The following is a 12,139-nucleotide window of genomic DNA, read 5'->3' as shown; positions in this document are numbered from 1 at the left end:
TGAAGCAACTAACGGTCCTTTTCCATTCCACTGCTTCTTGAGCATTTTTAATACCGATTCATGGGTTCTTCTTGGTTCAGTTGGATATGGGTGTTCATTTTTGTATGTACAATGTATAATTTTTGTCCTGAATCACATTCATAAAATAAGCTTGTTCAAATACTGTTGAAACTTATGAAAGGAATGTATGAAAACATCTTCTTTATCAGGTAACAAAGGTTAACATCTGAAGAGTTAATTATGCGTCATCGATTAATATTATAGCATCAAAATTTAAACAATAAATTCTCGTTTCAAAATATAAATAATGAATTAAAGAAATGTCAGATGACCTGTGGTTTCTAGTTTAGAGCATCATAAGGTGTTAGATGAAAGAGCGGTCTCGCAGGCATTGGCAGAAGGAGAAGGCCAAAACCCCCAGGATCACAGTATCGCATATTTGCGATTACCCTCCTTAAACAACATCCCTGTAAAATTTTATGATTAAATGATGTGACGGTATTCTTCTCTGCAGTGCAATGGTACACCGGGACTATTGGTTTGTGAAACTCAAGATAATGGGCCCCGTAGGATCCAATCCTCTGAAATACGTGGCGCCTCGATACACAGTTTATCACTGGACATTGCAGACGATCACTCGGCCACTCCTTTCCAATCAGTTCCTCTAACTCTTAACTGTCCACTTCAGCTTTGAGGACGTCATTCATAATCATAAGTTTTTGTGAATTTTGTAAGCACCCAGAATACAATATTTTTGGTATCGATTCGCAATTTCCATCATCGCATAATATTCCTATTTGACTAGACCTATCAAACACAGACCAGAAAGAAATGTATATGTTTAGCAAAACATACACATCCTTTACCGTCAACTTGCAGGGGTCGACACTAACTTTTAAACCATAGTTGTCAGCAGGGCTAGTCATTTCTAATTTCTACTAGCCCTGTTCATGTATTAGTTGTCCAGCAGCCGAAGGCTGGTGGCCGATTTGCGAAGCGACAGAGGGGGTAGGTGCGGGAGGTGGTTTCCCCCTCCTGCTGGTGGGGGTACCGGTACGGAGGGCCTCCCCCGGGAAATTTTGAAAATAGAGCATTCTGGCTGTTTTTTGGGTAAAAATTATATGTCACCCTATGATTGTACCCTAGAAAATTTTCTATTCGAAGAAGTACACATATTTAATCATTTAGGGTATTTCGAATCACCTTTTAATTTTACAATTTTGTCATACAAAAATAATAATTATGATGATAAAACATGTTTGAAAATAGATTTAATAATTATTAGATACATTTGTTGCTCTGAGTGAGTACGGTACTTAGTAAAAATCTTAGTAGCCCTGCAGGGCAAGTTTAAAGGCATGTTTGGTAGCCCGACCTCAATATTCAGTTGTCCCCGGCCAGCGGGCTACCGTTAGGGCGTCAACATCATGGTAATAAGTCAACCGCGCAGTGATAGATTTTAAGAATATCGAACCCGATATAAATCACTATCTTATTTCTACGATTTATTAACAAAGTATTATGTTCTACTTTTACATCAATAAAATAAAATAAACAGTAATAAGTAAATTAACACTTTAAAATAATTGTTGTTGATGTGAGTGTACGGTGAGATCTTTTGCCCCATAAATATAACTGCAATGCAAATAAAATTCAGGTCAAAATAATATCGGTTCATAAGACTATTATGGGTACAAATTGCGCTCCGTTATTAGCAGACTTATTTTTATATTCATATGAAGCAGAATTTATGCAAAATCTTTTACGTGAAAAGAAGAAAACACTTGCTGTGGCCTTCAACTCGACATTTAGATATATCGACGACGTATTGTCAATTAATAATGATAATTTCCATTCATACGTCGACACGATATATCCTGGTGAGCTTGAGATAAAAGATACCACAGAGTCCGACACTTCTGCTTCATACTTGGATATTTTACTTGAAAAAGACACTAATGGTAATCTAACAACCAAGCTATATGATAAACGTGATGACTTTAATTTTTCTATCGTCAACTTCCCTTACTTATGCAGCAATATACCTTCATCACCTGTATACGGAGTATTTATATCTCAGTTGATTCGATATGCAAGAGCATGCTCTGCGTATGAACAGTTTCTTAAACGAGGTAAATTATTGACAAGCAAGTTGATGAAACAAGAATATCAACAGTCTCGTTTAAAGTCATCATTTCGTAAATTCTATGGTCGATACAATGACCTTGTCAGCAAATACAATTTATCATTGAATGAAATGCTGAATGACGTTTTTCTTACCAATTGTTAGTCCATTATTTATACACTGAATTGACCACGGATTTTTTCCGTTATATCCTGATTATGACAACGAGCACACGGCGGGTGTGACCGGTCGGCAGGGGATGCTCACTCCTCCATGGCACCTGATCCCACCTCTGATGTTTCGGAGGTCCGTGTTTGCTCTGCACTTATTTTGTATATTTGTTTAATGGACGTTGAGATTGAATACTGTTCGTTATTTCCATATCCTTCTTTCATATGCATATATCTACGAGTAATATCTTTATTATTGACATTTTTTGAAATATATTTACTCACTAAAAATACTTGGGCAAGATCTTTTTGGTCTTGATGGCAATCCTGTCATACTTCTTGCATCTGAAGATGTAAGCAATAATTGGGCAGATGAAGATGTTATAGATTTTTGGATGGATGCCTCTAAGTGGGTAGGTTGGGTCTGGACAGGTTTGTGAGGAGGTGCCGTTGAGGGACAGATGCCTGTGAGGGAGTAGTCCAAAAAGGAGAATTTCTTGTTGGCCAATACTTCACCAATGGGCTATGTGCCTTGAATCCACTACTCTGCCTCAAAGGATCAACAGACAGGCATGAATTCCTGCTCCATAGAGCTTGACAATCTGTTTTTGAATACATGTAATTAGGTTAATAATGAGACAAGTACATATACAACGGTGTGAATTGCAAAAGGATTGGTGTAAAACATAACTTTACATCTCTCCTCATTCTCTCTAGAATTTTATGGGTGTAACTCCCCTCCCGTGATTTCTCTCCTTTCATGATCAAAGTTTCAATGTCCACTAATTTTGTGGGAAACACAAAACCACAAATTTTACAAATCATCACTTTAACATGGCTCTCCTAGTTACAGCTGGGACATCTTCTGGGAATTTTTTTTTCATCTGTCTGAAAACAAAATTTTTATATAATTAAGTACAGGTCAACGTAAGAATCAGGCAGTCTATGTATAAAAGGTGATACATGAGGTTCTCAGAAATAAATGATTTTTCATTCACAGATTTTTCTCAGTATATAAACCATGTACGGAGAGGGAAAAATAATTTGGGTCATTGTTACTATGGAAACCTGGACATAGAAATTTCCTTAGCAAAGGGCCAATTTTTCTTTATAGATTGACGAAATTTCACCCATTTTGAAGGCTTCATACAAAAAATTCAAGAAAGAAATGTCATTCTTCCTTAGTGACACAAGAAAGATAAACTCTTGAAGTGTTCTGAAAATGTAATAAAATTCTACAATTTACATTCTCTAATATATTCACAATAGATTCTACAAGAAATTCTTTCTTAAAATTTGAAATAAAAATTTTTGCAAATTTGAAATTGACTATCTGTTGCTAGGCAACAAAAATGGATGCTTTGATAAATTAAAAATGGTTAAAGTCTAAAGCATTGGTAGAAAAATCACATAAATTGTAATCACTGAGTACCAAAAACAATTTTTAAATTAATAATATATAAAACATTCTTCCTTGTGTACCTATGAATATTTTACAACAAGTTATCATCATGGCGTCAGTCAATTTAACCCCTTAAATTTCCACGTATAAGGATCAGGCAGGTCTCATGATAACTCTGATAAATTTGGCATTTTAGTCCCTCTACAGTGACGGGACTGTATTCCCGAGTTAGGAAAATTTTGTCCAGCTGAGAATTAGTAACACTTAAAAGTTGCCCTCCAACTTTTATCAGTTTACTAAAGGAAAAAATATAAATATAAAAAATATAAATATACATTTGCAGACAGAAGTGGTACTTTTCAGTAATTTTTTGAATTGTTTTAAAGAATGTTTAACAGAATAACCTGGTAATCTCTTTTAGTAGACTCATTCAAAAACTGTTCCACTGGATCTTCTTCCTCCATCTGAGTCGCCCGCGTGGCGCAGTGGTTAGAGCGTATGCTCAAGAGTCGCGAAGCAAGGAGTTAATTCTTACGTTGCGGGTTCGAATCCTACTGTGGAGGCCGGTCCTTCGGATGACACCGTATAAACCGAGGTCCTGTGTCGTAGTAGGTGCTGACACGAAAAAGATCCCTCACTGCTTAAAGGCCCTGACTGGCGAGCATAGGACGGAATTTGTAGCCCTCCACCGGTAAGTTGTGGCGTCTCCATATGAGTGAAAAATTCTCGAAAGGGACGTTAAACAACATACAATCAATCCCCCATCTGATGTTGTGGATCCATGCATTGAATGATGTTAATCGTGCAACAATCAGTATTCTAAGCCGATGTATTTATGAATGGAGAAATCTCCAATGTTTAGCCAAATGTCAACATGTCCAAAAATGTAGTTTTACAATACCCCCCAAAACGCTGTGAAGTATAGATTCAAAACTTATACAGTTTATAATTTGTCAACACTTGATAAACAAAAGACACTTGCAAAAAAATTTATTTAGAAAAATTATTTTTAACAAAAGGCCCATGGGCTTTATATGTCACATTATCATTTTGTAACAACTTTCCAGTGATTGGATTTTGATTCATGTTTTAAGCCAGATGCTATGGCATTCACAATTTTGAAAGCGGCACCATTGATCATCACAACAATGCACTAAGCAGTTGCTTAGTTTGTTTACTAAATGTCCATACCCAGGGTTGGGGAGCAAAAATACATTTCAACTAATCAGTAATATTCAGCAACGATCAGTAGTCACCTTTTAAGATTTTTTTCTTTAAAACTACTTGGCCTGGAAAGCTGAAACTTATGTGTAAGCATCCTTGGGTAGAGTAGATATTTAATTTGTAAAATCATAACCCACCTCAGGGGTAGGGCGGGGCCACAATAGGGAATCCCAAGGTATAAATAAATAAATTAGGAAAAATCTTTTAAGAATCTTTTTCTCAAAAAACACTTGGCAATAAAAGCTGAAACTTATGTGAAAGCATCCTTGCTAGTGTAGATTCTAAAGAATTAAAATCATGAAAGGGGAGGGCCAATTAACAATAAAAAGCCATTTTCTACTTTTAACTACCCGTATTAGTAGATCGTGAGCTGCAAGTTGACACCGTTGCTGTATTGGTGATGCTGATGGGGAACTGGTTGTGGTAGAGGGTTAGCTGCGTTGACACTGTTGTATAGGTAATGCTGATGGGAAACTGGTTGTGGTAGATGGTGAGCTGTAAGTTGACAGTTGTATCAGTGATTGCTGATGGGGAGCTGGTTTTGGTTGATGGTGAGCTACGGGGTGACACTGTTGTTGCTGATGAGGCACTTGTCGTGGTGGAGGGTAAACTGGTTGGTTCTGGATGATGTATCAACTGGACTTGTGATATTGATCTGTTTCCTTGCATCAACTAGGGAGTGGTGTACTATGTGTAGCACTTGCAGTCTTGTCTTGCATGGATGTTTGCCGTGGTCTCTTCAATAGTTGTGGAAGTGGCTCCTCTCTAGGATGGTTATCATCAGTCTCTGGCTCACCAGTCCGTTGTGGTGGTTTGGTTGAGAGCGATTTTTCTAGTTCTTGAACTGTCTCCACAAACTTGTCCATTGATGTGTTGACGGTCAACTCTGGCAAATCATTAGTGGACAAATACCCTGCCAGTGATGGTCTGGACAGCTGATTTTCCTTTAGTTCTTTATTTTCCCATTAAGTCCTGAATTAGTGCCTTTGTTGCTTGTTGTTCCTTCTGAATTAGCCCCAAGGTCTTGGTCAGTGCACTGAAAGTCTCTGCCATCAGAGGTGGCAACACATCTCCTGATCCAAGGACAACAACCTTCTCTGTCTGGACTGACACATTACCTAGTCCTTCTTCATGTTGCCTAATCTGGAGATTGATTAGATCTCGCTCATCGCCATTAACCTCCTCAAAGAAGCAGAGCACGTTTTGGCCATGTTGGATCCGATAAAAAGTCACCGAAACCCTCATTGAGCACTGATTTTTCTGCCTTTGGAACCTTAAAAATTGACAGATGAATGTAGATTCTAAAGACTTGATTTCTACCAAAGGTCCATGGAGTTTGCTGTAAATGAATGCATCATATGAATATCTAATAAAATATGTAAGGAAATTCTGGTTAGACTCTTTACATTTTTTTTTATAAAAATGATTTTTGAAAGTAAAACACACTATTTCTGAATATACAGTGTTTACAAATGATAAAAAAACCCATAAAAACTAGTCACAACTGAGGACAACAATCATATGAAACCAAATTGAGAAATTTTAGAGAAATTAATTTTTTTTAATATCTGGGCATAACCAGATCAAAATTTAACAGATCCAGATCAAAATTAACACAAAATTAATAAAATGCAAATTGTTTGCCTATTCTTGTATTTACAATTAAAAAAAATTATTTGATTATGTCAAGTTCACTAATGTTTTAACCCTTATTACACCTAATTAGACTAGTGTTTTGGGGGAAATGTAATTTATTTCCAATATTTTCACAATTATGGTTGGGATCAGTTTAATTTTGATCGGGATTGGCCAAAATAAATAAAAAATAATTTCACTAAATTTGGGCCATTTCGTTTAATTTCTTTTTAAATATGATTAACTAACATGTACTCTCCAGTTGTGACTGGTGTTAAGGACAGATGATACAAACAAAAAATGGATGCCTGGATTGATATATATTTTTTGACTTAATTTCATTGCAAATAATGCAAATAATAAATTTCTAGAATATAAAGAAATTGTAAACCTTCTGTGATATTCGAAAATGTGCCCTTCTGAAACCATCCTTATTCATTTATACTAATATTTTTTCACTTTAAATTCCATTTTTGTGCAAATTTGAATAAAAAATGAAAAACTACATGGTGAAAGTTATTCATTGTATTCATTTATACATAAATCAGGTTGTAATTTTCAAATTCTTTGACAAAAGTTTGTTTGTATCATCTGTCCTTAAGAAACTTTTACCCACACATTTAAAAAATATTCACAAATTATGTGTTTTATTTTCATTATTATTTTTTTATTTAAAATTTTTTCATATCTATACGGCTTTTTAGCTCACCTGAGCCGAAGGCTCAAGTGAGCTTTTCTGATCACATTTTGTCCGGCGTCCGTCTGTCTGTCTGTCCGTAAAATTTTTCACATTTTCGACTTCTTCTCAAGAACCACTGGGCCAATTTCAACCAAACTTGGCACAAAGCATCCTTGGGTGAAGGGGATTCAAGTTTGTTCAATTGAAGGGCCACGCCCTTTTCCAAGGGGAGATAAATATGAATTAGAGAAAAATTAATGGCATTTTTAAAAATCTTCTTCTCCAGAACCGCTAGACCAGGAAAAATGAAACTCATGTGGAAGCATCCTAAGGTAGTGTAGATTCAAGTTTGTTCAAATCATGACCCCCGGGGCAAGGGTGGGGCCAAAATGGCCGACCCTAGTTTTACATAGGAATATATAGGAAAAATCTTTAAAAATCTTCTTCTCCAGAACCACTGGGCCAGGAAAGATGAAACTCATGTGGAATCATCCTCAGGTAGTGTAGATTCAAGTTTGTTCAAATCATGACCCCCGGGGCAAGGGTGGGGCCAAAATGGCCGACCCTAGTTTTACATAGGAATATATAGGAAAAATCTTTAAAAATCTTCTTCTCCAGAACCACTGGGCCAGGAAAGATGAAACTCATGTGGAATCATTCTCAGGTAGTGTAGATTCTAGTTTGTTCAAATCATGACCCCCGGGGCAAGGGTGGGGCCAAAATGGCCGACCCTAGTTTTACATAGGAATATATTGGAAATTAAATCTTTAAAAATCTTCTTCTCCAGAACCTCTGGGCCAGGAAAGATGAAACTCATGTGGAATCATTCTCAGGTAGTGTAGATTCTAGTTTGTTCAAATCATGACCCCCGGGGCAAGGGTGGGGCCAAAATGGCCGACCCTAGTTTTGCATAGGAATATATATGAAAAATCTTTAAAAATCTTCTTCTCCAGAACCACTGGGCCAGGAAAGATGAACTCATGTGGAATCATCCTCAGGTAGTGCAGATTCAAGTTTGTTCTAATCATGACCCCCGGGACAAGGGTGGGGCCAAAATGGCCGACCCTAGTTTTGCATAGGAATATATAGGAAAAATCTTTATAAATCTTCTTCTCCAGAACCTCTGGGCCAGGAAAGATGAAACTCATGTGGAATCATCCTCAGGTAGTGTAGATTCTAGTTTGTTCAAATCATGACCCCCGGGGGTAGGGTGGTGCAAAAATGGCCGACCCAAGTTTTACATAGGAATATATAGGAATTTTTTTTAAAAATCTTCTTCTCCAGAACCTCTGGGCCCGGAAAGATGAACTCATGTGGAATCATCCTCAGGTAGTGTAGATTCATGTTTGTTCAAATCATGACCCCGGGGGCAAGGGTGGGGCCAAAACGGCCGACCCAAGTTTTACATAAGGAAATATAGGGAAACCTTTTAAAATCTTCTTTTCAAGTACTTCAAAGCTTAATATGATTAGTGATATTTATATGGAATCATCCTCAGGTAGTGTAGATTCTGGTTTGTTCAAATGATGACCCCCTTGAAGGGGGGGGGGAGGGGAGTAAATTCAAGCCAGATGTGCTCAGGTGAGCGCTGTGGCCCCTGGGCCTCTTGTCTTTATTATTTTATTAGGTATTCATATGATGCATTCATTTGCATGTAAATTTTTACAAGAAAGCATCTTATTTGGACATAAGTATTTTTTTTTCATTTTCTTTGAAAAATTACTAAAAAAATCATATAAAATAATTAAATGCTTATGCCGACCTTTCAATGCTGCAACCATGGTTTAAAAAGGTTGACTAGAGATCTATAAAATAAAAAAGATGGTGTGACATTCCTCCTTAAGAGTATACTTTGAAAATAGAACTATCCTTGGGGATTAAATTTTGATTTTTATAGGTGAATATGGACTTCTACACTCATGAAAATAATAAAGAAAAATTCTTATTTCACTTGTGAAATAAATTCCGTATTAAACTACAAAACATTAAATTTCATGCTTATTACATTATCTTTGATTATCCTCTTGTCTGTTTTGTAACAAAGTGTAACTGACTGTGGGGTCATAGTTTATAACAATAATAGATTATAGTACAGTACAACATAGACAAAAACAAGATGTATTTGTGAAAAACTGCGCCTGGCGACAATAAAGTAAAAATAAGAGGCTCATAGGCCACACCGCTCACCTGAGCACTGTAGCTTGGGATTAAGCATAAATCAGTTTTTATTGAAAAGTTCAATGAAAAAAGTGGTCTCAACAAATTCTTAGAGGGGAAAGGGTATGAATTGAACATATTTGAATATACACTAAGGATATTTGCATATTGCTCTTGACATCTTAACTTACATCGTGGCCCTGGCCTACCCCTAGGCGACATGACTTGAACAAACTTGAATATCCACAACAAAAAAGCTATATTCATGCTTTTTGTATTCATCCCAAGAGTACAAGAACATTTAGACAGATTTAGGACTGCCTTCATGAGAAGACCACTTAGGACAGTTATTTTTCTGGTTTAGTGTGATTTTTGTTACATTGTGTCATTGCAGTTGATTCGATACGCAGGAGCATGCTCTAAGTATGAACAGTTTCTTAAACGAGGTAAATTATTGACAAGCAAGTTGATGAACCAAGAATATCAACAGTCTCGTTTAAAGTCATCATTTCGTAAATTCTATGGTCGATACAATGACCTTGTCAGCAAATACAATTTATCATTGAATGAAATGCTGACTGACGTTTTTCATACCAATTGTTAGTCCATTATTTATACACTGAATTGACCACGGATTTTTTTCGTTATTTCCTGATTATGACAACGAGCACACGGCGGGTGTGACCGGTCGGCAGGGGATGCTCACTCCTCCATGGCACCTGATCCCACCTCTGATGTTTCGGAGGTCCGTGTTTGCTCTGCTCTTATTTTGTATATTTGTTTAATGGACGTTGAGATTGAATACTGTTCGTTATTTCCATATCCTTCCTCATCTGTTGACATGGATATTTTGAGTGGAATTGTCCAGTGTAATCCATACAGTTTAAAGTTATTAAATTTATTTAGATTGAATATAGTTTGTTATTTCCATATCCCTCTTACTACTTACTTTATTGTTGTTGTGTTTGGTTTTAATGGTTATTTACTTATATCATTGTTTTCTGCATGAATTAACACTGATGGAAAGTAACAAACGTAAGTATACTTTATACATGTTCTGATTGAGTTAAACTTTGAAGGGCCATTTAGGCCCCACCCTCCCCATGATTGAACTTGCAGATGTTGCAGACAATGTAGAACAAATTGTTAACTCCTTGAGAACAAAGGATATACCTACCTTAAAGAGGAAACACAGTTTTCTCCAAAGAAATTTTTTTCTAGATGTTCCTTATTAGGAAAGAGGGCCGAAACTCTAGAGAAAAGAACAATTACCTTAGTTTTTTGCTCATCTTATCTTAAAATTAAGACAGCTTTTCTTCTCAACGCCTCTCTGTCATTTATCTACTTCTTAATTTAATTAAAATTTACTTTTATGACGTCTTCTTCTGAACCTCTTAGCCATTTTTTTTTTGGGGGGGGGGGGGGGGTAGCAGTTACACTAGGGATTAGTTGATACCACTTTTTAAATTATTGATTCATAATGTGACATTATCTATATCTAAAAACTATATCTATAATCGTGGCGTCGGTAGCCCAGTGGTTAAGGTGCCGGACTCCAAACCGAAAGGTTGTGAGTTCGAATCCTGGACGCGACAAGCCGACGTTGTGCCCTTGGGAAAGACACTTTACACGAATTTCCTCACTCCACTCAAGTGTAAAACGAATACCTGGCTATAGACAGTGAAAGATATTGTCAGAATGTTAGTGCTCTAGCGCTAATAACGGCAGCTTGCACTGAGAAAGATTCTGGATTGTTAAGGACTGCTGGGGTAATAATGCATTGTAAAGCGCTTTGAGTAACATTAATGCTAAAAAAGCGCTATATAAATACAATCATTATTATTATATTATTAACTGCTTAGTTATCAATGTTAACAGAGTTATCTTTCTAATCTGCCTGTAGGGTGATGCACATGTTGTCACAAGTAATAAACTAGTTCTCATCGCCATCTTTGATTCTGATTGTGCTACACATTTCACAATATTTTAGCCAAGATTTGATATAACAATAACAATATTTTGAATTGGTTATAAAATTTGTATGTACTGAAATGAACAAAACAAATAAGAATAATTTTTTCAATGAAGCTGTATATCAAGATAACTGTAAAAATCAAAATGGTATGTACGTCTTTTTATTTTTTTTTAACGGGAGTGATAAAAGAGGAAACAGATTCATAAGATCATAGTAAGATTTATAGTGCGATATAAGAAGACAAAAATAGTCCTCTAAACAAAAAAGTGAGCAGTACCTGCCGAATATGGCGGAAATGTGTCTGGAAGGAGAGAATGAGATACTTATTTAAGGAGGATTTACAAAGAACGCATACAGCACGGAGAAGGTAATATATCTGAATTAGGATAAAGGAACGAACAGTGATGAGTGCGAGAGCCACGTTTTGTTGATTCGGTCGTAATTTACCTTGACCAAGATGAGGATCTTAAGGAACTTTTGAAATCATCATCGTGTCATTTTGTGTTACATCAAGGTATAAGGTGCAACTTGTTGTCTGGTCTCTGTAACTGTCTGATACTTAACATAGAGGCATGCTGAATTCGCAAAATGGAGAATATTGACAATGTCAACATGAGAGTTTGAAAATAGTTTGTACCTATGGTTCTGTTTGTACAATTTTTAACGTGGAGAATCCCATCATACGTGGTCATGGAGAAGCCAAACCATAACGTCACCAATCCCAATGTTAGGTATTTTTGGGAGTTGAACTATGTTCATTCTCCCATGGTCG

The sequence above is a fragment of the Saccostrea cucullata genome, unplaced genomic scaffold (genome assembly GCF_032062105.1).
Source record: "Saccostrea cucullata isolate Sc308-1 unplaced genomic scaffold, CSIRO_AGI_Scuc_v1 ctg10721, whole genome shotgun sequence".
Taxonomy (NCBI): Eukaryota; Metazoa; Mollusca; class Bivalvia; order Ostreida; family Ostreidae; genus Saccostrea; species Saccostrea cuccullata.
The sequence above is the reverse complement of the archived record's forward strand: the minus strand, read 5'-3'. Positions refer to the sequence as shown.